We start from the raw sequence: 27,649 nt of genomic DNA on the forward strand, positions 1-27,649 counted from the left end.
TAAGAGTTTTCATCACAATAAAATTTTCTTTCTATTTTCTTTATTTTGTATCTATATGAGATGATGGAAGTTCACTAATGTACATCTTACTTATACAGTGTTGGATGTCAATTATATCTCAATAAAATTAGAAGGAAAAAAGGAATATTTCTTTATGCTGTTGCAATTGTCTCTCAACATCCAATTTTGAACTCAAATTCTGTAGAAAAACTTTCAACTTTCTTAACAGAAGAAAAAGAGCTAAAAAAAGAAGAGAACAGAAGATGGCTTTCATTTTATTTCTGATTCAAAATCTCGTGAAAGTTCATCTAATCAGAACACATTAGTTTTCACCTAGAATCCTAGCTACAGAGAGCATATAGCATATGGTTTTTAATATTTTAGCCTTTGCAATATGTGAAATACCTTAGAAAATAACTGAATAAGAGATCTACAAGAATGCAGTTAATTTTTCACTAGAATGTAAAGGGCATAAGGGTAGAAATATTTGCCTATTTTGTACATTCCATGTTCTCAACCTCAAGAACACTTAGGCACATGGTAGACACTCAATAAGTACTTGCTTAATTAGTGATTATTTCATCGAATCCCCAAAGTCTAGTACATTATATGGCGCATGTGACCCCAAGGACTGTAGCCAACCAGGCTGCTCTGTGCATGGAATTCTCCAGGCAAGAATACTGGAGTAGGTAGCCATTCCCTTCTTCAGGGGATCTTCCCACTCCAGGTATCGAATCCAGGTCTCCTACAATCCAGGTGACCTCTTTATCATCTGACCCACTAGGGAAGCCCTTTATGGTACATCCTCACTAGGTATTCAGTATTAATATTTCTCTTTGGGCTTCTTTGGTGACTCAGATGATAAAGAATCCCCCTGCAATGCAAGAGATCTGGGTTCAATCCCTGGAGTGGGAAGATCCCCTGGAGAAGTGAATGGCTACCCATTAGAGTATTCTTGCATGAAGAATCCAAAGGACAGAGGAGTCTGGCAGGTTACAGTACAGGGGATTGCAAAGAGTTGGACATGACTGAGCAACTAAAAATAGGTGTTACTCTTTTACTAAATTTTATGTGAATTTCCCATAATCCATAACAAAAACACATAGCCCATATATACACACAATTTTAAAAATAAACTGGGAATATCATTCTATTACTTATGGATGTACTGACTGGTCCTTTTATTTAACATCTATGATGTGTCAAAATCAATTTCTCATATCTCTTATGTTCACAATACCTTTATCTACTTCTTTCCCTGCCTGTGATAGTGTTCCTGGAATATTTAATATGCCTCTCCACCTCTAAATTTTCATTTTCCTGCTCCTCTCTGCTTCTGTTCTTCTAAAATCTTAAAAGATCATGCTGTGAAAGTACTGCTCTCAATATACCAGCAAATTTGGAAAGCTCAGCAGTGGCCATGGGCCTGGAAAAGGTCAGTTTTCATTCCAGTTTCAAAGAAAGGCAATGCCAAAGAATGCCCAAACTACCACACAATTGCACTCATCTCACATGCTAGCAAAGTAATGCTCAAAATTCTCCAAGCCAGGCTTCAGCAATACATGAACCATGAACTTCCAGATGTTCAAGCTTGTTTTAAAAAAGGCAGAGGAACCAGAGATCAAATTTCCAACATCTGTTGGATCATCAAAAAAAGCAAGAGAGTTCCAGAAAAACACCCATTTCTGCTTTATTGACTATGCCAAAGCCTTTGACTGTGTGGATCACAATAAACTGTGGAAAATTCTGAAAGAGATGGGAATACCAGACCACCTGACCTGCCTCTTGAGAAACCTATATGCAGGTCAGGAAGCAACAGTTAGAACTGGACATGGAACAACAGAGGTTTCAAATAGGAAAAGGAGTAATTCAAGGCTGTATATTGTCACCCTGCTTATTTATCTTATATGCAGAATACATTATGAGAAACGCTGGGCTGGAGGAAGCACAAATTGGAATCAAGATTGCTGGGAGAAATATCAATAACCTCAGATATGCAGATGACACACCCTTATGGCAGAAAGTGAAGAAGAACTAAAGAGCCTCTTGATGAAAGTGAAAGAGGAGAGTGAAAAAGTTGGCTTAAAGCTCAACATTCAGAAAACAAATACCATGGCATCTGGTCCCATCACTTCATGGCAAATAGATGGGGGAAACAGTGGCTGATTTTATTATTTTGTGCTCCAAAATCATTGTAGATAGTTACTGCAGCCATAAAATTAAAAGACACTTACTCCTTGGAAGGAAAGTTATGACCAACCTAGACAACATAGTAAAAACCAGAGACATTACTTTGACAACAAAGGTCCATCTAGTCAATGTTATGGTTTTTCCAGTGGTCATGTATGGATGTGAGAGTTGGACTGTAAAGAAAGCTGAGTGCCAAAGAATTGATGCTTTTGAACTGTGGTTTTGGAGAAGACTCTTGAGAGTCCCTTGGACTGCAAGGATATCCAACCATTCCATTCTAAAGGAGACCAGTCCTGGGTCTTCATTGGAAGGACTGATGCTGAGGCTGAAACTCCAATACTTTGGCCACTGATGCGAAGAGGTGACTCATTTGAAAAGACCTTGATACAGGGAAAGATCGAGGGCATGAGAAGGGGAACACAGAGGATGAAATGGTTGGATGTTATCACCGACTCACTGGACATGAGTTTGGGTAAACTCCAAGAGTTTGTGATGGACAGGGAGGCCTGGCATGCTGCAGTCCATGGGGTTGCAAAGAACTGGACACGACTGAGCGACTGAACTGAACTCCACTTCTGAATTCTTCTCTTCTCTGATAATGGTATTACTTTTAGAACTACCATCTCCCACACAACCCTCTGATGATGCATTTTTGCTTTGTACCACCTCAAAATTTCAGATCACCAATGAGGCCCTACCTGAAACCTGTCATTAAGTGTTGATACTTCATTAAAGTGATACTGATCAGATAGAATACGTTCTAGAAATAGGTACCCTGAGGTTGTAGCCTCCTATTTTCATATCAGTAGTAGTTAGCAGTGTTTTAAGGAAAGACCTAGCAGTCAAAAATCTACTTTTATGTTAAATATAGTATGGAATATATGGTGTAGTGGATTCTTTCATGTCATATCTTCAGTATGGTACTTCTAGATTAAACTTTCCTTACTCATTTGCAGTGCTTTCTCAGACATATCCAAGTGCTCCAGGAAGTTGAAAAGAAGCAACAAGCCATATTTCCATTTTCTGTGCACAGGAAGCCATCTATATACTATTAAATTAGTATTTGAGATGCAGATTATCAAACAGGAATTTTATTTAGGATTTTGTTCTTGGGAAATGTATGTAAGAGAAGGAAAATAAAAAGATCTAGTCAGATAAAGAAGTTGGGCTGTAGCCTAGTCACTCTCATAATCCCATGGAAAACTCTGAAGACAGACTGATTCTACAGTATCATTCTGCTTTGCAGAGGGGTATAGATCCATTTTACATCTTCTATTTATTTGGGTATAGTTTCCCACAGCATAATATTCTGTCTTCAAAATTGGTACATTTAACTGTTGTTTCCTGACTTTTTTCTTTTTTCCAATATTTATTTGAGGACATACAGTAAGGTATTGCTACATGCCACCTAAATCTCTATGCAAAACTGAAGGACTTAATTCTGCAGTTGTTGGTACTGTCAGCAGACAATACTGCTGACAACTTTCATAAACTGGTCTTCATTAGTGAGAACTGCCTCCCTTACCTTCCCTGGATAACCTACTCTCTGTTCAGTGACAGAACGTACAGACTTACCTCTTGTTCCAACGTAAGACACTTCTAAACAGTCATCCCAAATTCAGAGCTCCCTGTGGGGTTATATGGGATCACTGTGAGACTAAATCTCACCGTTATTATTTTTTTCCCTCCAATCTACCTCCCTCCTCTTCCACAGACATTTATCCTAAAATAGATGTTTCTAGTAAATACTCCTTATGATAATCTCTGAATCTGAGTTTGCTTTCCAAGGAATTCAACATACAAAAGATCAAAATATTTTCAGGCTTGAGAAGGTCAGATAATTTGGCATGAACTGCTATTATGCTAAACAAGACTATAGCACTATAAAAGAACTTGAAAGCAAAATTCATGATGAAATGCTAAATAAGATCATGAGAACTAGAATGGACATAGAAGTTTAGAAAAGGGAAAAAAATGTATTGAAGGTTGTCAGATTCAGAGAAATTTTTATGGAAAAGAAATATTGAGTTCAACCTTGGTAAGTGGACAGGATTTTGATAGATGAAAGGAATGAAGAGCATTCCAACCAAGGAATAAATTGATGAAATGATCAGTGGGCCAGGTGAATTTCTGGTATTCATTATCCTTCAGTCTAAGAGTAACTTGGTGATACTTGGAAAGATGGCAATCAAATAGCTCTTATTCAGTTGTTTTAAAGTATACTTTTATGATTTTTTTTCCCCTGAAAAGCTCTTAAGTTGATTGGGTCTCTTATCACAGTTTCTGTGAAATCTTTAGATTTAATGAGCTTATTACTGGTTTAAGTAAGCTGCCACTGGAGAGCTGTCAACCTAAAATAATCTCACATGTTCTCATTTGAGGAACTCTCCCAGGAAATAGATGATCAAGGAAATGATTACCCTTAAAATAAAAGTGTTTAGTGAAATTCTAAAGGGAGATTGTTTTCATAGCCCTTTATCAGTGTAATTTTCTCAGACTAGACTGTGTCTTGAGCAATTAAGCCATAACTAAATATATTCAGATTGACATTAATACACAGGTAATAACCAGAATAAGTTTTGACACAGTCTTTATAGATAAAACTTCAGTTTTGTGGGGAGTCCATATTTTCAGAAGAAAATCAGTGAAGCCAGTTCTATCTACAGGTACAGATAAAGGGAACAAATGGACCAATTCAATGTTTGACATTTTTAAAATTATTTATCCCACCAGTTAAACAATCAATTTTAAGAGCCATAAAACAAAAGGCATTATAGCTACCCTTTTTATAATTTAGGACATATGTAAAAAAAAAAAAAAAACACCTGAGAAATTCTCAATCAAGAATGGTGTGATTATGACAAGCTTTCTTCAAAAGGACAAAAGAAATAAGTAGTTGCTGTGATAAGGCTTTTACATAATTCTTTAAGACCTTTATCATTTACTCAGCTTCTTCTTTGAACAGATGGTTAAAACATGACAGCCAAAATAAAGTTGAGGCCTGGTCCAAAATAAGTCATTACTACCTCATATATGATCAGCCAATACATACAAAAGAATTAAGAGAATTTTAGCCTAAGAATACAAAGCAAAGAATGACAGCTATTTATACTCCATTCTTTTTGTCAGCTCCTCTGAAACAGCCTTTTGGCACTGCCCCTGCTTTGTTGAAGCCAAGTATGTGAATTAGGTAAGTATGAGAGTATGAGGTAACTATCCCTTATTATCCAATTTATCTAGCTAAATTTCAAGACCCCTGTATACCTTTGTTTGTCAAAACACATAAATGCAATCATTGTCTAACTTAACATAGGAATTTTAATTTCACTGAAGCCCATGTGGTACAATAAAAATTAATATGTATTCACAGTGTGCTACTGTTTGCACAGCATTCTCTAGGTATCATAGAGGGGGAAAAAGAAGTAGAAATAAATGGAACATTTATAAAAAATTAAGACATTGTTTTATCCATACAATTCCATACTTTAGGCCTTCTGAAATGAAAAACAAACAAACAAACAAAAAAACTAATTATGTACAGGTCTACTTCTGTGAAACCATATTGAAAATTGTCTTCAAATTATAACTATTTAAGACAACAAAAGTATTTTTTTAGGTAGTTCTTATAAATGTGGGGGAAAATGTATATAGTAATCATAGAAACAATGCTTAAACTCCAAAATGCTCTTATCATATACTACCTACATCAATACTGTGAGCTAAATGTATTTGATGTTTTTTCCCCTACAGATGAGAAAACTCTAAGAACAGAATTTTAATAGCTTTCTCAATAGGACAGAACTAATAAGATACAGAGTTGGGATTCAGAACTCCTTTCCCCAGCTCCCTAAGTACACGCTCTTAACCTCTACTCTGTGTTGTCATTTTAGAATCTCTATATCATATAAATAAAGCTACAATATTAAGAAAGGAAGCTATGACTCTTTTGTTAAATGTAACTCTTTTTTGGGGACTGCAAATGATTAAATTCATTTAATAATTCTATTCAGCTAGATATAGGTATTTTAAAGCCTTAAAAGATGGTCTTATTTAACAATTATTTAGTGATCTATACATGTTGTAAGTTATCTGGTAAAAGAATCACTAATTTATAAAATACTAAAGAAATTTTAAAATGAACTAATGCATTTATATGCTATGCTATGCTAAGTCACTTCAGTCGTGTCCGACTCTATGCGACCCCATAGACGGCAGGCCAACAGGCTCCCCCGTCCCTGGGATTACCCAGGCAAGAACAATGGAGTGGGTTGCCATTTCCTTCTCCAATGCATGAAAGTGAAAAGTGAAAGTGAAGTCACTCAGTCGTGTCCGACTCCTAGTGACCCCTTGGACTGCAGCCTACCATGCTCCTCTGTCCATGGGATTTTCCAGGCAAGAGTACTGGAGTGGGGTGCCATTGTCTTCTCCGAATGCATTTATAGACTGTCCAAATAAATTAAGTGATTTACCAGAAGCTATGGTGTTGGTTAGTAGAATTGTTACTAGTTTTAGGTTGATTAACTCAATGATTTTTCTAGCTTGTTATGATAGTGCCATTAATATAGAAGCAATAAAAATTCAAAATATTCCTACATGTGTAAATTGACATTTAATGATGTTTGTTGTGATGAAGAAATGATAAGCAATGTTTCATGCCTTCTCTAATTTGCTTCTTGGGAGTCTATATCTCATGGCTGGAATTTTAAAGAAAAATTTTGAATACAAATTACTACTGCCAATGGCTTATCTTCTACATGGATGGGTTATATTGATATGCTCAAGAACTGAGGTATCACTATTGAAATATGAGGAGAACAATTTTGATTATCTTGGCATAGAAGCCATTAATCATTTATATGAACATAAATATGTGTTCAGAATAAAGATTATCCTGCAGTATTTAAATATTAGTTTCACTTGGTTTAACTTAAAGCATCTCTGAGTTTTCAAAATTTATTTAGTTTTGTTTACCTACTTTCAAAATTAACTTGTACATTGTTGTTGTTCAGACACCCGGTTGTGTCCGACTCTTTGGGACCTGATAGACTCAGCATGACAGCCTCCCTGTCCCTTAGCAAGTCCCAGAGTTTGCCCAAGTTCATGTTCATTGCATCAGTAGTAGTACTGTCCAGCCATCTCATTCTCTGATCCCCTCTTTTCTTCTGCCCTCAATCATTCCCAGCATCTGGGACCTTTCCAATGAGGCATCTGTTCACATCAGATGACCAAAATACTGGAGCTTCAGCTTCAGCATCAGTCCTTCCAGTGAATATTCAGGTTTGATTTCCCTTAAGATTGACTAGTTTGATCTCCCTGCTGTCCAGGGGACTCTCAGGAGTCTTCTCCAGCACCACGGTCTGAAGGCATCAATTCTTTAGCGTTCTGCCTTCATGGTCCAGTTCTCACAACCATATGGGACCACTGGGAAAACGATTGCCTTGACTATACATACCTTTGTTGGCAGAGTAATGTCTTTGCTTTTCAAAACACTAGGTTTCTGTATTTTAGTGTATTTTATTTGATAATAAAATTGAATTCTTTAGTTGCTAATTAAAATTTCAAATATCAATTTTTAATATGAAAACCTATGTGTTTCCCTTGATACAATTCTTTATCTGCAATCAATCCATGAATTCTAATATTTTGTGTAATATAGGACAATGTCACTTTATTTGGAAATAAACTTATTTTAATTTTCAAAGGTATCATTGAGACACATCCCCATTTCCTTTAAATATCAATCTTAATCTTGGATATAAAATATTATCATCATCTTTTGCCAGTCATAGCCTAGAAAATAACATCATCACAGTCTCAATGTTGTCTTAAATAGTGAAGGCCTATTGCATTTATTCTTATACTTTCACTGAGAAAGAAGTATTGAACTTTTAACTTAATAACAAAAATTATTTCTTAAGCAAGTCAGAGAAATACATGTGAATATTTGAGTTTTGTAGATGAGCATTATTTTTGAAATTGTAGGTCAGAAAAGCATTTTGGATTAGTTTCTTTCCTGAAAATTGATATAAACGGATGGCAGAAAACAAGCACTCTGTTTTGTTTTGTTTGTTTGTTTGTTTTTTAAAAGATGGTAACTGATGTCTAAAATTAAACTCCACATCAAAATATCCTTCAAGAAAATGATAGATGACACATGATCCACAAGTTAGCCCTCAGCCATCTTTTTGTTTCACAGCAAAGTTCAGTTCTCTTGGTCCCTTTCTCTTAGGTATATGCATAGCATTTACAAATATTCTGTAAACTAGGTTAAATATCATTCCTTTCTTCTCCCTTAAATTTCTTAGAAGATCATTTCTACTTTATATACCAGCATAGAATTATTGTACGGATACATTTTTGTGGAATGTGTAATACTTTTACAACTCAAATTTCCTAACATGATAATGTATACAATATTTGCAAGATTATTATATAGTACCATAATAAAGGGAATCTTTCATCTCTCATTAAAAACAAATATAATATTTTTTCTTTGAGAGTTTTTTTCTTGTCTCAATTGCAATGATGGCATTTTAAAATGAGATTTAAAAATGTATTGAATATACTTAAATATACTGACTTTACCATTAGTAAAATAATGAAACACCACTTTTGCAAAATCACTAGTGTTGAAAATTGTTCTCCAAATGATTTATAAAAAAAGAAATATATTTTTTTTAAGTATAACGAATGCATATTTTGGTGATAATAGCCGTGTCTCCTAACTCTTGCTAACTTTCCATTTATATCATCCAAGTTTTGGTATTTGACTTATGCAGCTGGCAGCACTTTCACAATGTTTTTTTAACTATTACTCTGATATCTCAAGAATTCCTTGTATTTCACATGTATTTGTGACTCTGAGGTTGTGAGTATCTTTCTTTCTTTCTTTTTTTTTTTTATTTTTACAAATAGCTTTTATTTATTTATTTGGAGGCTAATTACTTTACAATATTATATTGGTTTTGCTATACATTGACATGAATCCACCACAGGTGTACATGAACCCCCCTCCCACGGCCCCCCCCTATCCTATCCCTCTGGGTCATCCCAGTACACCAGCCCTGAGCATCCTGTCTCATCCTGGACTGGCGATCTGTTTCACATATGATAATATACATGTTTCAATGCCATTCTCCCAAATCATCCCACCCTCACCCTCTCTCACAGAGTCCAAAAGACTGTTCTATACATCTGTGTCTCTTTTGCTGTCTCACATACAGGGTTATCATTACCATCTTTCTAAATACCATATATATGCATTAGTATACTGTATTGGTATTTTTCTTTCTGGCTTACTTCACTCTGTATAATAGGTTCCAGTTTCATCCACCTCATTATAACTGATTCAAATGTATTTTTTTAATGGCTGAGTAATATTCCATTGTATATATGTATCACAGCTTTCTTATCCATTCGTCTGCTGATGGACATCTAGGTTGTTTCCATGTCCTGGCTATTATAAACAGTGCTGCAATGAACATTGGGGTACACATGTCTCTTTCAATTCTGGGTTTCTTGGTGTATATGCCCAGCAGTGGGATTGCTGGGTCACATGGCAGTTATATTTCCAGTTTTTTAAGGAATCTCCACACTGTTCTACATAGTAGCTGTACTAGTTTGCATTCCAACAACAGTGTAAGAGGGTTCCCTTTTCTCCACACCCTCGCCAGCATTTATTGCTTGTAGACTTTTGGATAGCAGCCATTCTGACTGTGAAATGGTACTTCATTGTGGTTTTGATTTGCATTTCTCTAATAATGAGTGATGTTGAGCATCTTTTCGTGTGTTTGTTAGTCATCTGTATGTCCTCTTTGGAAAAATGTCTGTTTAGTTCTTTGGCCCATGTTTTGATTGGGTCGTTTATTTTTCTGGAATTGAGCTTCAGGAGTTGCTTGTATATTTTTGAGATGAATTCTTTGTCAGTTGCTTCATTTGCTATTATTTTGTCCCATTCTGAAGGCTGTCTTTTCACCTTGCTTATAGTTTCCTTTGTTGTGCAAAAGTTTTTAATTTTAATTAGGTCCCATTTGTTTATTTTAGTTTTTATTTCCAATATTCTGGGAGGTGAGTCATAGAGGATCCTGCTGTGATTTATGTCAGAGAACGTTTTGCCTGTTTTCCTCTAGGTGTTTTATAGTTTCTGGTCTTACATTTATATATTTAATCCATTTTGAATAACAGCTAATCTTTCAATAGAAACTCTTCAGGCCAGAAAGGAATGGCAAGACATACTTAAAGTGATGAAAGAAAATAACCTACAGCCCAGATTACTGTACCCAGCAAGGATCTCATTGTAATATGAAGGAGAAATCAAAAGCTTTATAGACAAGCAAAAGCTGAGAGAATTCAGCACCACCAAACCAGCTGTCCAACAAATGCCTAAGGATCTTCTCTAGATAGGAGACACAGCAAGGGTGTATAAACTCAAACCCAAAACAATAAAGTAAATGGCAACGCGATCATACTTATCAATAAACCTTAAATGTAAATGGGTTGAGTGCCCCAACAAAAAGACAAAGACTAGCTGAATGGATACAAAAACAAGACCCCTATATATGTTGTCTACAAGAGACCCACCTGGAAACAAGGGACACATACAGACTGAAGGTGAAGGGCTGGAAAAAGATATTCTATGCAAATAGAGGCCAAAAGAAAGCAGGAGTAGCAATACTCATATCATATAAAATAGACTTTATAACAAAGGCTATGAAAAGAGACAAAGAAGGACACTACATAATGATCAAAGGATCAATCCAAGAAGAAGATATAACAACTATAAATATATATGCACCAAACATAGGAGCACTGCAATATGAAGACAAATGCTAACAAGTATGAAAGGGGAAATTAACAATAACACAATAATAGTAGGAGACTTTAATACCCCACTCACACCTATGGATAGATCAACTAAACAGAAAATTAACAAGGAAGCAAAAACTTTATATGATGCAATAGACCAGTTAGACCTGATTGATATCTATAGGACATTTCACCCCCAAATAATGAATTTCACTTTTTTCTCAAACTCACATGGAATCTTCTCCAGGATAAATCACATCCTGGGCCATAAATCTAGCCTTGGTAAATTCAAAAAAATAAATCATTCCAAGCATATTTTCTGACCACAATGCAGTAAGATTAGATATCAATTACAGGAGAAAAACTTATGAGTCTCTTTCATAAGCTCTTTAGCCTTCTGTTCTAGAACATTTTCTTTCTTTCTTTTTTTTTTTAGATCTTCCTTCAAACTTATTTCTTTCTTTTTTTTTTTTTCCTTTTGTGCTGCATGGCATGTGGGATTTTATTTCCTCAACCAGGAATCCAACTTGTGCCCCTTGCAATGAGCCATGGGATCACCATGGTAGTAACCTATGTTTATCTTTTTTTTTTTTTACTTTCTCCTTGACTCTCAGAAATACCTTACAATCAATGTAGTAAATAATCAGTTTACCTTGCATCTTTGAATACAGCTGCTTTATATTTTATTTTCCTGCATTTCTTTCATAAGTGAAATGCTGTGGCAATCATTTATAGTTCTCAACAATGATCATGTACTCATCTATATTTCTCAGACTCCTTGCTTTTAGGTTGATCCCAAAAGACAAAACTTTGGCCCATTAAATTTGAGTGGGAGTAATTAAAGCCACTTCTAGCCATGGCTCTTAACATCATATCATACAATCTTTTTGTCTTCACTTTCTCTGCTAGAGATATCTTGGAAACAGCTTATTTTAGAAGGCATAGTTAGAAGAAAGAAGACAGCCTAATCTGTATTGTGTGTGATAAGTCACTTTAGTTCTGTCCAACTCTTTGTGTCCCTATGGACTGTAGCCTGCCAGGCTCCTCTGTCCATGGTATTATCCAGGCAAGTATACTGGAGTCAGTTGTCATGCTTTCCTCTAAGGGTTTTTCCCAATCCAGGGATAAAACTTATGTCTCATGTCTCCTGAATTGTCAGGCAGGTTCTTTACTACTAGTGCCACCTGGGAAGCCCCAACTTGCATTAGACTTTATATTTTTCCCTCTGGGGTGGGGGATAATAAGCTGAATATTATTTTTTTTTAATTTGATAATGCTGCTGCTGCTAAGTCGCTTCAGTAGTGTCCAACTCTGTGCGACCCCATGGATGGCAGCCCACTGGGGTTACCCCTGTCCCTGGGATTCTCCAGGCAAGAACACTGGAGTGGGTTGCCATTTCCTTCTCCAATGCATGAAAGGCAAAAGTGAAAAGTGAAGTCGCTCAGTCGTGCCTGACTCTTAGTGACCCCATGGACTGCAGCCTACCAGGCTCCTCCGTTCATGGGATTTTCCAGGCAAGAGTACCGGAGTGGGTTGCCATTGCCTTCTCCGTTGGTAATGCTAGCATTATTTAAAACAAAAATTGGTATCAGAAGAGAGATATAGTTATAGGAAAACTCTAAAAATATTTCTTATTTAATTGGGAGAGAAATATTAGGCAGTGAATAATCAATATTAGGGGCTAGAAAAATCATGACACATGTTGTATAGTGGAACACACACTTGGTAAAAGGGAAAACTGCAATCACTTGTGAGGCAGACAACATGCTTACTTTAACTTTAGAGAAAATGCTTCAAAAGCATGTTCCTAGTGTATTGTATTATTACTGGCTACATTCTCCAAGGTTGACAAGATAGATATGAGCCAATCGGCAAGCAAAAATGCAAAAAATAACATATAGATTCAGAATTTTGCAGCTTTGGGAAAACTCACTGCTTTTTTGGTAGAGTTTTAAACATCTTTTCAGTGATAAAGACCCAATAATATATTTTAGTTAGAAAACTGACAGGAGTCAAATAAGATATAACCTTATAATGCAAGACTCTTAGTTGCAAGGCAGCCACATCAAGATAGGAGAGAAACACATGGATGGTAAAGAAAGGAATCAAATGCATTCGAGAACCACAGCAAAAGAACATTTGAGAATGATTAGTTGTTCGAGGAGCCGACTGAGAGTAAATAAATCAGAAGCCAATTATAAACTCATATTACCTAAGAAGCAATAAGTAAAGACTAAAAAGATAGTAGCTTTTTAGTAGCTTTCGGGCCACCAAACCATGGGACTGAGAGTTAACTTAGGCATGTTGATAGGAGTCTAAGCTGAAGGCCCCTTTAAGGAGGAGGTAGACATTTTCTCATTCTTTTGCCTTAGACAAGTAGAACTCAAAGGCAGCAATATCTCTTGTTCAAAGACATGCCATGCCTTTTTTTTTTTTTCCAGCTTTGGATGAATGTTATGGGAGAAGGCAGGAGTAAAACTTCCACAACCTGAAGTTCTGGGTTAACCTGTTCTTTCTGGCTAATCTTGTGCTGATGTCATCCATCCCAGGATGTATGTTACCGGGAAAGGGTTTGGGTGAAGTTCTCACGGCCTTGAGGTACTTTTTATCTACTCTCAGCAGCTAGTTGAGAAGTATATAAGGCACTGCCATGTCTATGTTAGAAGCTTTTTCTGTCACATCCACTTTAAATAAAATACACAAAGGTCTTAGTGACTGAGACTGTCTTTGGTTCTGGAGTTAAATCTTCTCCTTTGGAGACCATGATCTGGTGGCACCATTCAACATCAGCTATCAGGAGAGAAACAGTCTTCATTCAAAGACAGATGAGATATTCTGTGTGAATCATTCCACACGTAGATATATTTTTGATATATTTGTGACAGGAAGGTGAGCTCCATGTCCTATTACTTTACCATCTTGATTATTCTCCTACAAGGAGAGTGTGTTTTCCAACAGCTTTTCAGATGAGCCCAAATATAAGAACAAAGAAAAATCTCAAAGCATTGATCCAGAGCACTAAGGAAAACTATATAACAAAGTTCAGGAGAGGAGAATCAGGATCTGTTCAAGAAAACTCCTCAGTGAAAACCTGCTTTTATTTTTAGTATTTAGATCCAGTGAAAAGTTAAGGTTTAAATAAATAATCTTTTAAGCTCTCATTTGGTTTTATTTAGTTGATACTATAGGTATCCCTTCAGGTTATGACAGTTATAAGGTAGTTGTCATAATTTTTTTTATTGAAGGAAACATGAAATTCCTTGTTGTTTATCATTCTGAAATCTTTTACACTAAGCCTCTGATATGTTCCTCACCAAAACCACAATTTTTAGAAATGGACTCTTCAATTTTTTATGTATAAGCCAAATTGCTATGTATAAGAATATGAATTAATATCAGCATTAATGAAAATAAAGATGAGAAGATGAGCTAAAGCTATCACAAAGGTTTTCATCAGAAGACCCATCGCTTTTGAGGTGGCATTCTATACTGTGTAGTGAGATGACCCCATCACTTTGAGAACTGCTAAGAAAGACAAAAAAAAAAAAGAGTCCTTGCTCAAGTTTACACTAATTTTATTCTTTTACCTTATGAAATTAGCTGAACATATCAATCTTTGGTGGCACCCAAAGTGACAGCATAACTCAGACAACACCCCTTGATACTTCAGGTTCTAGAATAATTTATAATTAATATTGCAAGAACTGTATGGTAGACAAAACACTTTCATTATCATTGCACAAATGTGTCAGCATTTTTGAAGGCCTTGGGAAGGCACTCGATGGTGAAAAATTGATATAACTTGATTCTTAAAGACAATCAAAAGCTAACTTTCTTCCTATAAATGTATGGCATCTGGGTGGAAATAGGGTCTGAAGAGATTCTAAATAAAATGTGTCACAATTTAATCTGTGGTAAAGGGAGCAGGACTATGGAATGAATTCTGTATCAAAGGCCATCTAGGGGTCAATAGAAGAAGACATCCCAAAGTTTTCTGTTTTTTTTTTGTTTGTTTGTTTTGTTTTGACACAGATACTACAGGTTTTCACTTTATAAAACACAATTTTTAAGGGAACGATTAGGTATACTTGAATGTTCCTTTATTTACATCTTAATCACTGCATTTATAAGGTACTTCTCAGAAACACATTTGTAACATACTGAAAAAGAAGCATAGGATGTGTTCATCTGCTCATTAAAAACTACTTGGTATCACACACATTATGCCAGTGAGCTGAGTATTCTGGAGACAAAATTTATGAGAAGCAAATATAATAATCTAGAGTAATTTATGGGTAAAGAAACCTTTTTGAAAGAAAATATGCCTTCACATAAAACTCTGGTTTCTCTTCAGATAATTTTTACATCTAGGGATTAAGTTGGTTTTAAAGTGAAGAAGTTGCCCTAACTCAACCTAAGGTTGTTTTAAAAGCAATTATTAAATCCAGTAGTTATGGCATTCCATCATTAAGCAATAATTTCACTCATTTATTGAACAAATCTCATTCATTAATTAAATACCAATCGCATGCTAAGCATCATTCCAGGTGCTACAGGAACATGAATAAGTAGCATGGACAGAATTCTTGCCTTTAGTGTAATAATAAAAGCAGACAAAGCTATCAGCCACATTAGTATTATGCAGAAAAATGCAGTGATTAATGGGTAAAGGCATGCTCTGTGCTAGGTTGCAATGGATTGCTGTTTTATTTTGTGTTGTCAAGGAAGGATTTCTCTTTAAGGTAATATACGAATAGAGACACAAAGGATGTGAATGAGTGAGACTGGTGGATGAGGTACATGTGCAAACAGTTTCATAGCAGGTATAAAGCCTGTGAGGGAGGAATGTGTTTACAGAGGTCTAAGAAGGAGAAGATTAGTAAAACTGAAGCAGAATGCACAAGGCAGGGGTAGCAATGTTGGGTGAGCTGGTAGGAAAGTCAGAAAAAATTACAGGTGTGAAGTTCCTTGGCAGAAAAGGCCATGGTAATACAGGCCACAGTAAAATCTTTGCTCTTACACTCATGATGGTGGGAGATGGTGGTAGTTACCTGCACAAAGAAGCAATACTGTCTGGTTTATGTTTAAAAAGAATCCCTCTGGTTGCTTAGTTTGAGAATACATTAGATAGGGACAGGAACAATGGCCTGAAAACAGTTTTGAGGCTATTCTAATAATCCAGGCTAAATATAGCAGTGGCTTGGACCTGGATGTGGCAGCACTGGATGTGGCAAAATATCAGATTCTGGATATGTTTTGACATATGGACAAATATTTTGTTGATAATATGAATATATACTACTCAAAAATGTCTTCAGAATTATATTCCTTTATCTATAAGATAGAATTCATCTATCCTCATTTATTTTCAAATTATAGTTCAGAAAAATGGGGAAACAGATAGGACATATCATCTATGAACAGCAGAACTTGTGTCATAGGAGAACACTCCCATCTCTAGCACCAGCGGTTTGTGCAAGAAGGAAAATAGAAGGAGATGGAGGTAATATAATGTGTGAGAAGATACTTCCTTACTGAAGCATTGATAGACAAATCTGAAAATCTTCATCTCAGTATATGTGATTCCATTAAAAAATATCCCACAACAGTTTGCATTAGTTGGTCATTCATTTCTGGGTCACGTGACTATTATAACTTCTAAGTAGTGTTAGTCACTCAGTCAGTCATGTCAAACTCTTTGGGACCCCATGAACTGTAGCTTGCCAGGACCCTCTTTCCATAGAATTCTCTAGGCAAGAATACTGGACTGGGTAGTCATTCCCTTCTCCAGGGGATCGTCCTGACCTAGGGTTCAAACCCAGGTCTGCATTGCAGGGAGATTCTTTACCATGTGAGCTGCCAGGGAAGCCCCTTAGTAAGTGTACTCTACTGAATTAAAAGATTTAGCAGTGGATTCTCAGCCATTCTAGATTAGAATGCCCTGTATCTGGGAGATTCTTGAATTCATCATGCTTCTAAAACCTCACAAGGCTGAACAACATGAATTCCATAATCTAGGTTTTCTACTATGTATTCATAATGTCAGTGGCCAGTCGTTTAGATGCAGTCTTGGATTCAGGCCACACTGACCTATTAGCTGTCATAAACGATTCATAGTTGTTCTGCTTTGGTTACAGTCTGAACTGGGGCAGGGTGTGTGTGGCAAATATATAGGAGAGTTTCTGATTCCTAAGCAAAAAATTATTGAGAAACTTCAAGAGCTAGATAGGACTTAAGACATTGTAGTAGGCAAAACAAACAGGGATGTAGATGTTTATTCAGAAAGGGCTAATTGTATTAATTCTATGTTGCAGAGAAATAAAGTTTCAAATAATACCCAAATACAATGATCAGTTTGGCACCAGTGAAAACAAAGTTTGGTCTTTCACTAACTGATATTGGGTTTACATTAGAAACTAGATTTCTCTCATGCTAAGCCAACATGCAGAGCTGTACCAATGAAATCTCTGAAATTGGTCCCATTGGGCAATATTGCTAACACAGGATGACAGCTTAGACTTATATCTAAGATAGGAACATTACTTCCACCAAGATGCATGAATTATGAGGTTGAGGAATTTATTTATTATGCATATTAAAAGAAACTCATTTCAAGAAAATTCTCATAAACTCTCTTCAATAAGTGTAAATGGTGGCCACAGATTTGTTTTAATCAAGTTCTGAGCTGCCAAAATAATTCCTGGCCCCTTGATATAACTATGTGTTTGCAATTGCATATATCATTAGAATGTAGAAGTTTTCAAAACTTTGTCATATTTCATATTTTTCATATTGGTCTACAGGACCTTTTGTCCTATATCTGGCCTAACCTACTTCTCTGCCTAGCTTGTCAGTGGGCTTATAAATTGTAATCAGGCCATTATCAAGATCATTATGAAGTGTTACCTTATCTTCTACTAGTTTTTACCACATCAAGTAAAATGGGAAGTGCACAAATATACCTGGAGTCTTTCTTCAGACTTTTTTAGGATTTCAGTCTTGGTCTCAGAGAAGTTAGGATACAGTATACAAGCAGCTAATAGTAATATGACTTGAAATCTCTAAGAAAATTATCCTACATTTGCCTAGATGAAATGCTGCCAACTATAGCAACACATGCCATAAATGGCAACCTGCTGTTTGTGGTAAAGTTAAGTAATATTGGAGATTTTTCCAAGATTAACTCAATCACAGAATGAAGATAGGTGATAGGAACACAAGAGCTGAAATTGTTTAAACATCAATTGAGGTCACTAGAGGAAAAATGAGTTTTAAAAATAAAGTAAAAGTGATTCATATCAGGAATGACTAACAAGTAAGTGTTGATCTGAGCATAGAAATTAAGCAGACAAAACAATTTCAATTTGAGGAACTTTTGATACTGTAAGAAATGCAAATAAGCAAAAAAGAATGGTACTCACCAGAAGCCATGGTGCTTTTTCAGATGCTATAACCACTCAGAATGCTGGCATCTCTTCTTCAGGACAATTTCAAATTCCAAAATTCAAATAAACTTCAGAGGAAGGACAGTCAGTAGAGATAGTATTGTGCATACATGTGTGTTAAGTTGCTTCAGTCATGTCCAACTGTTTGCAATTCTATGGACTGTGGCCCACCAGGCTCCTTTGTCCATGGGATACTCCAAGCAAGATTTACCACTAGCATCATCTGGAAAGCCCCAGAGATAGCTTTTCAATGTCCAAATGAAAGGCTTGATTTATTGAATTAGTTTCCCTTGGCTTACGCTTCAGAAGTAACAAGGTTCACTGTAAGAGCCTTTATCACTGACAAGATAGAATGTTTTTTGTGTTCCTTATTTATTTTGTTTTGTTTTGCTATTCCTGTTTTCTCAGAGAAAGAACTCTCATGTTTTCACTGAAATTGCTCTCTTTACAGAAGGTCTCTGACAGCATGAAATGAACATGAATTATTTTTCCATCTAGTTCTCACAAAAGGGAATTGCTATTTTCTTTTCCCAAACGTGAAAATAGAGCCCCCTCAAAAATTCTCCCTAGTTTCACATTTGCATAACCTCTTAATTACTTCACTTCTACTTTCTTAGATGTATTTTGGCAAATATTTCTTAACTACATCTTTACCTACCTTTTTCACTCCCAGTTTTTCCAATCAACTTTGCTAGTTTTCTCCCAAGGAATGAATACTCTGCTGCTGCTGCAGCTAAGTCGCTTCAGTCATGTCCGACTCTATGCGACCCCAGAGACGGCAGCCCATCAGGCTCCACCGTCCCTGGGATTCTCCAGGCAAGAACGCTGGAGTGGGTTGCCATTTCCTTCTCCAATGCATGAAAGTGAAAAGTAAAAGTGAAGTCACTCAATCGTGTCCGACTCTTCCCGACCCCATGGACTGCAGCCTACCAGGCTTCCCCGTCCATGGGATTTTCCAGGCAAGAGTACTGGAGTAGGGCGCCATCGCCTTCTCCGAAGGAATACTCAGATCATCCAAAATTAGTATTTTAAAATATCTATGCTTAAATTTATCCTACAAGGGCAATAGTAAGTTGTATTTGACAAGAATCTCCACTTTTAAGGAGCAGCACTTGCTCTTTCTGTAATATCACTTATTTTTTAAGACCCAGAACTACTAGCTATTTTTATGTACGGTTGAATTAATTCACATAATAGCAAAATATGATCAGTTTTGGTTTGCAATCTCATATAAATTGACCACTCTTAAAGCTTTGACACCTGATGACCTTGAGTATTCTAATTACTTTATGTGATCGATCTTATTTATAATGCTTTTAGTAAAGCAAAATCACAGAGAAAGAATAGCCAACAGTTTATGTCTTAGGAGACTAAAGTTATGGCAATTAGCTAACTTTCTGTAAAGATTGCCTGTGAGTTTCCAAAAAGCTATTTCTAGAAATCTATTCTTCAGAGTCTGGGTTTCACTTCCAGGAGAGAAAAAAAGCATGTCAATTTCTGATAACTGAGCTTTCTCAATAAATCAGTTCTTGGTAAAACTAAAAATGATGTTGAGAGACAAACAAGATGAATCAGAACCTAATTATTATTCACTAACTCTGCCTAAAAGTCAAAAACTTTTAGATCCTTTTAAAAGGTTTTTGGTAAATAGCTGTGTTTTTCAGCTCACGTACACAAATTCTTCTCAACTCTAATTGCAAAGAGTTAAATGTGCATGAAGACCTAATTTTTACTGTTCGTACTTATCTTATGCATCTCAACCATTTCAGCTTCAAATTCTCCATGAACATATAATAGTGATGTCAGACTAGATGCTGATATGTTCAGTGCATTAAATACAGGTGTAATGAACAATTCTTTTCCCTCACCTCACCTGTGAGAGTAAAGTCTTATAATCAATGTTCCAAAGAGAACTCTAATACATTCATTTCTATTCAGTTCCTCATTAACCTCTGGCTTTGAATTTTTGAAAATTTTCTTAACTTATTTTGCTGTCTCCATTCTTTATACGAAACCAATCTTTCCTAAATTTAAGCTGATTTTCTAAAATATGACACTAGTCCCAGTATACCACTACTATGGAAATTGTCATGATCCTTCATGTCACAGATGAAAACTGCAGTGTATTTCTATGTAAAGAGTGCTTCCCATTCTGGTCACAGTTCTGTGTCCCTAGGCTCATCCCCTGCTGCTTTACCCCTCAGATTGTCTGCTTTAGTCAAGATATTCATGACATTTCCAGAAAGTGCCAGGAATCTTCACATTTCTGAATTTCTGTACATATTGTTGATTTCTATCTTTCTTTATTTTTTGTTGAAATATTAGAGATTTTATAATGTGTTAGCTTCAGGTGTACACCAAAGTGATTCAGTTTTATATATATATATATATATATAATTTTCTTACATTTTTTCAATTAGAGGTTTTCAAGATGTTTAGTTCCCTTTGTTATACAGTAGATCCTTATTGGTTATCTATTATATATATATATATATATATCAGAGAAGGCGATGTACATATATTAATTCCAAACTCAAAATTTATCCCTCCCTACACGTCTCCCCAGTTTTCTTTCCAATCCCAAAGAAAGGCAATGCCAAGGACTGCTCAAACTACCGTACAGTTGCACCCATCTCACACACTAGCAAAGTAATGCTCAAAATTCTCCATGTTAGGCTTCAACAGTATGTGATCTGTGAACTTCCAGAGGTTCAAGCTGGATTTAGAAAAGGCAGAGGAACCAGAGATCAAATTGATCATTGAAAAAGCAAGAGAGTTCCAGAAAAACAGCTGCTGCTGCTAAATGGCTTCAGTCGTGTCCAACTCTGTTTGACCCCATAGACGGCAGCCCACCAGGCTCCGCCATCCCTGGGATTCTCCAGGCAAGAACACTGGAGTGGGTTGCCACTTCCTTCTCCAATGCACGGAAGTGAAAAGTGAAAGTGAAGTCACTCAGTCATGTCTGACTCTTTGCAACCCCATGAACTGCAGCCCACCAGGCTCCTCCGTCCATGGGATTTTCCAGGCAAGAGTATTGGAGTGGGTTGCCATTGCCTTCTCCAGAGAAAAACATCTACTTCTGCTTTATTGATTATGCCAAAGCCTTCAACTGTGTGGATCACAACAAACTGTGGGAAATTCTGAAAGAGATGTGAATACCAGTCCACCTGATGTGCCTCCTGAGAAATTTGTATGCAGGTCCAGAAGCAACAGATAGAACTGGACATGGAACAACAGACTGGTTCCAAATCAGGAAAGGAGTATGCCAAAGCTCTATATTGTCACCCTGCTTATTTAATTTATATGCAGAGTACATCATGAGACATGCCAGGCTGGATGAAGCATACGCTGGAATCAAGATTGCTGGGAGAAATATCAATAACCTCAGATATGCAGACGACACCACCCTTATAGCAGAAAGTGAAGAAGAACTAAAGAGGCTTTTGATGAAAGTGAAAGAGGAGAGTGAAAAAGTTGACTTAAAACTCAATATTCAGAAAACTAAGATAATGGCATCTGGCACCATCACTTCATGACAAATAGATGGGAAAACAATGGAAACAGTGACAGAATTTATTTTTGGGGGCTCCAAAATCATGAGATTAAAAGACGTTTGCTCCTTGGAAGAAAAGCTATGACCAACTTGCTACTGCTGCTGCTGCTAAGTCGCTTCAGTCGTGTCCAACTCGGTGCGACCCCATGTAGTGCAGCCCACCAGGCTATTCCATCCATGGGATTCTCCAGGCAAGAACACTGGAGTGGGTTGCCATTCCTTTTCCAGTGCATGAAAGTGGAAAGTGAAACTGAAGTCGCTCAGTCATCTCCAACTCTTAGCGACCCCATGGACTGCAGCGTACCAGGCTCCTCCATCCATGGGATTTTCCGGGCAACAGTACTGGAGTGGGGTGCCATTGCCTTCTCCCATGACCAACCTAGTTAGCATATTAAAAAGCAGAGACATTACTTTGCCAAAAAGGTCCGTCAACTCAAAGCTATGGTTTTTCCAATAGTCATGTATGGATGTGAGAGTTGGACTATACAGAAAGCTGAGTGCCAAATAATTGATGCTTTTTGTAATGTGGTGTTGGAGAAGACTCTTGAGAGTCCATTGGACTGCAAGGAGATCCAACCAGACCATTCTAAGGGAAATCAGTTCTGAATATTCATTGGAAGAACTGATGCTAAAGCTGAAACTGCAATACTCTGGCCCCCTGATGAGGATAACTGATTCACTGGAAAAGACCCTGATGCTGGAAAAGATTGAAGGTGGGATGAGAAGGGGATGACAGAGGATGAGATAGTTGCATGGCATCACCAAATCGGTGGACATGAGCTTGTGTAAGCTCTGGGGTTTGATGATGGACAGGGAAGCCTGGTGTACTGCAGTCTGTGGGGTCGCAAAGAATCAAACACAACTGAGTGACTGAACTGAACTGAACTGAACTGCCACGTCTCCCACCTTTGGTAATCATAAATTCATATTCTATGTCTCTGGGATTGTTTCTGCCTTGCGTATAAGTTCATTTGCATCATTTCTTAAGATTCCACATAAAAGTGATCTCATATAATACTTGTGTTTGGTTTACTTCACTTACTGTCATAATCTCTAGGTCCATATATTTTGCTGCAAATAACATTATTTTATTCTTTTTTATGGCTGAGTAATATTTCATTGTATATATGGACTGCCCCTTCTTTATACATTCTGTCAATGGACATTTTGTTTCCATGCCTTTGTTATTGTGTTATAAATTAGTGCTGCAATAAAGAACCCATTTGAAATTATAATTTTCTCCAGATCTTTAAGTGTTTTTGGCAAATCCTTCACCACAATCATTCAGAGAATCCCTGAAAATCACATAAGAGTAAAGATTTAACACATATCTGAAGCTCTCTGTGTCTTGGTAACATACTCAACACTCTAGCTTTTTGTTGTCTCTTAACACTTAACACTTAACACTAGGTAGACTTCAATTATAACTTATAACACATCACACTGTACCATACTTTCATCTAGTACCAGTATTACTCTTACTTGAGAGAAGAAGCATGCCTTATTTATCTTTGTATGTAAATGCTCAGTTGCTTCAGTCGTGACTGACTCTTTGTGACCATATGAACTGCAACCCACTAGGCTCCTCTGTCCATAGGATTCTCCAGACAAGAATAATAGAGTGGGCTGCCATGCCCTCCTCCAGGGGATCTTTCTGACCCAGGGATTGAACCCATGTCTCTTGCATGGGTGAAATTTTTTTTAAGGCAATTTTTTTTACTGCTAAGCCATGGAGGAAGCCCATTTAGCTTTGTACACACAGCTCCTAAAATTATTATTCTCTTAAAATTAAAATTTTGTTTGATGAATTAATAGAAGGATAAGAAAGTTTTTCTATAACTGAGTCCTTGCCTTACAATCTAGTTCTAATAATTGAGACATTTTTTAATCCCATAGCTGAGTGTTTTCCTTGTAACCTGTTCAATATTCCATTTTCTTCAATTCTGGGGCCCTTTTACTCCAATATTCCTTATAAATAAAGTTAATTTTGTATTCCCAGTATCTATGAACAGAATTATGTCTTCACATACTTATATATTTTCCTGTCATTACCTTTAGTGAGATTTTATTTTTATACTGGATGTCAGTGATACCCAGTTGTACACCTGCATGAATCTTCTTGTTGGAAGTCATTTCACGCCTGAAAACTTATGCAATACCTCAGTCATGGACTGTATTGTTTATGCTTTTTTTTTTTTTTTTTTTGCCATTTATGATGTGTATATTATTTAGTGAGTTGTGAGGAAGGATATGTGAGTAAATACTTCAGATGTGTATCTACATATATATTTACATAAGAAAAACCAAGTACTACACAATCAGATTGTTGTAATGTTTTACAGTTTTGAGTTCTTTTGAAAGAAATTTGCCTTTAGTAACAAGATGATAGCTCTTAAGCAACAGCTACTTTATTTTGCTTAAATCAGTTTGATTACTATGAAAACTTTATTATTCAATGTTAGTCAAACACATATATTTCAATTTAATTCTTCATTTTATGTCAGAAGATGAAGAGCAACAGTATTATCAGTTTATATAGTATCACATTTTATATTTCAAATTAGGGAAAAAATGGAGGGGATCAAATTGACAGTTTGAAATATTTAGCTAAAGAAAATTGTGTGATTGAGAACTGATATTTTTATTCATGATATGATTGATATAGTTGCAGTAGCTTTTAAAAACTAGCAAGCATTGATTAAAGAATTTATTATTTTTTGTTCTAATAGACAATTCAAGATGTACATTAAAATTGTATATCTTTAAAACAAGACCATTAGAATACCTTCTTCATAGAATCCAACAGTGGACATTTAGTTTTATTTATCATATAGTTCTTTAAATTTCGGCTAGTGAAATTTTGCTTAAACTGCAAAAGAATCACAGCATTTAAGTCCACCAAGAGATAATTCCTCTTTGAGAATTTAGGGAAGGTAGAAGAGAAAAATAAAAGTTGAAATTTCTTTCTAAACTTAACTCTGTGATTATGTTTATGATTTGTACATTATTATCATACCTAATTTTGTTTAACAATTAAATTTAAGTGATAGATGATAAAATTATATCATATAATCTGATATTTGGAAAGAATTTTAATGATATTGATACTATAAGATGTAAACATTCTATTAATATGCCCTAATTTATAAAGCATCTTGGTGTTTGATCTAGAAACTCCTAGACCAGTATTTTTATATTAATCTTAATGTCATGGAATGGAAAATATAAAATTAACTCTATGGAGCTTATTTTGCATTTACTATGTCTTGATTTAGACAAGGCCTTTATACTGAACCTTTCTTCTTTATTTTATGTTGATGTCTTATATTATTTCTAGCTTAATTAAAACCATAGAATATTTCTTAGTCACATATGAACCAACATATTTAACATCTACCACAAACTAGAATTTTCAATATATATAGCTGATGTCTGTGATTGTTTAACAATATATGATTTGTTGGATAGTTGAACAAAACTAGAGCCTGGGTATTAGCTCAAACCTCTTGAATATGTGGAAAGATGCAGAATTGACTATATTGGAAAGAAAATCATACATAAAATATTCTAATTTATGTGTGAGCATATTAGGTGGAGTATGCAAGGGGGGGTTTTAAAACTAGTTGAAAATTGAAGATAATTTCCTGTTTAGGGCTTTTTACTGTTCATGGAGTTCTCAAGGCAAGAATACTGAAGTGCTTTGCCATTCCCTTCTTCAGTGGACCACATTCTGTCAGACCTCTCGATCATGACGTGCCCATCTTGGGTGGCCCCACACGGCATGGCTTAGTTTCATTGAGTTAGACAAGGCTGTGGTCCATGTGATTAGATTGACTAGTTTTCTGTGATTATGGTTTCAGTGTGTCTGCCCTCTGATGCCTTCTAGCAACACCTACCGTCTTACTTGGGTTTCTCTTACCTTGGACATGGGGTATCTCTTCACGGCTGCTCCAGCAAAGCCCAGCCACTGCTCCTTACCTTGGACGAAGGGTATCTTCTCACTGCCGCCCTCACGTCCTGACCTTGAATGTGGAGTAGCTCCTCTCAGCCCTCCTGTGCCCGCGCAGCCACCACTCCTTGGACATGGGGTTGATCCTCTTGGCCGCCGCCCCTGACTTTACTTTTCTGGGCTCCAAAATCACTGCAGATGGTGATTACAGCCATGAAATTAAGACACTTACTCCTTAGAAGGAAAGGTATGACCAACTTAGACAGCATATTAAAAAGCAGAGACATTACATTGCCAACAAAGGCCCTTCTAGTTAAGGCTATGGTTTTTCCAGTAGTCACGTATGGATGTGAGAGTTGGACTGTGAAGAGGGCTGAGCATCGAAGAATTGATGCTTTTGAACTGTGGTGTTGGAGAAGACTCTTGAGAATCCCTTGGACTGCAAAGAGATCCAACCAGTCCATTCTGAAGGAGATCAGTCCTGGGTGTTTTTTGGAAGGAATGATGCTAAAGATGACACTCCAGTACTTTGGTCACCTCATGCAAAGAGTTGATTCATTGGAAAAGACTCTGATGCTGTGAGGGATTGAGGGCAGGAGGAGAAGGGAACGACAGAGGATGAGATGGCTGGATGGCTACTGACTCACTGACTGGATGGACGTGAGTTTGAGTGAACTCACTGACTCACTGACTCGATGGACTTGAGTTTGAGTGAACTCCGGGAGTTGGTGATGGACAGGGAGGCCTGGTGTGCCGTGATTCATGGGGTCACAAAGAGTCGGACATGACCAAGAGACTGAACTGAACTGAACTGAACTGAGGGCTTTTTTAAGATGGTGCTTCCTAACATGTATTCACTTTTTCACTATTCAACTTCACTTTCACTTTTCACTTTCATGCATTGGAGAAGGAAATGGCAACTCACTCCAGTGTTCTTGCCTGGAGAATCCCAGGGACGGGGGAGACTGGTGGGCTGCTGTCTCTGGGGTCACACAGAGTCGGACAGGACTGAAGTGACGCAGAAGCAGCATGTATTCTACTAAACTCCCTTATTATAGGTAGCTCTAAAGAAAAGGAATTCAGAATTGAGAACAATAACATAAAGATCTACATCTCATATCTCAATGTTTAGAATTCACAGTACATGTGAAAATTTTAAATGTGTCTCTGAAATCCTATATTAAAATAACCTATTTGGTTTTTTGAAACATGCTTTCCCAAATATTTTCTAACCAAGTTTTTGTGGAAGTAATAAATAGCTCTTGTATAATGGTTTTCATGGATCATAAATTGTTCATATATTTATGAAATTCATATAAATTCATATGATATAAATTTCATATATTTTAACATAATCTTATAAAAGTACATTTAATACTGTTAAAATCTAATTATGTGAATTCTGTATGTTTATATCTAAATTAGCATCAATAAAATCATGAGTTGAGTGCCATGCTCATAAATTTTATTCACTAATTATGTAACATAAACATGAGAAGTGAAAAAGAGAATTAAGGATTTTACTTGACTTATGTATGTATGACCTAGAAATATTTATGAAAAATATTGAAAAGTCAATATAAATATAGAAATGAAATCCTAGAAAATAAAAAAGCTATATCTTCATTCAATAAACCTTGTTAGAATATCTATGTATGCCTGGCACAGAGTACAAAGATAATAAAATATATATATATATATATATAT

The sequence above is a fragment of the Bison bison genome, unplaced genomic scaffold, assembly GCF_000754665.1.
Source record: "Bison bison bison isolate TAMUID 2011002044 unplaced genomic scaffold, Bison_UMD1.0 scf7180017864358, whole genome shotgun sequence".
In the NCBI taxonomy this organism is placed as follows: Eukaryota; Metazoa; Chordata; class Mammalia; order Artiodactyla; family Bovidae; genus Bison; species Bison bison.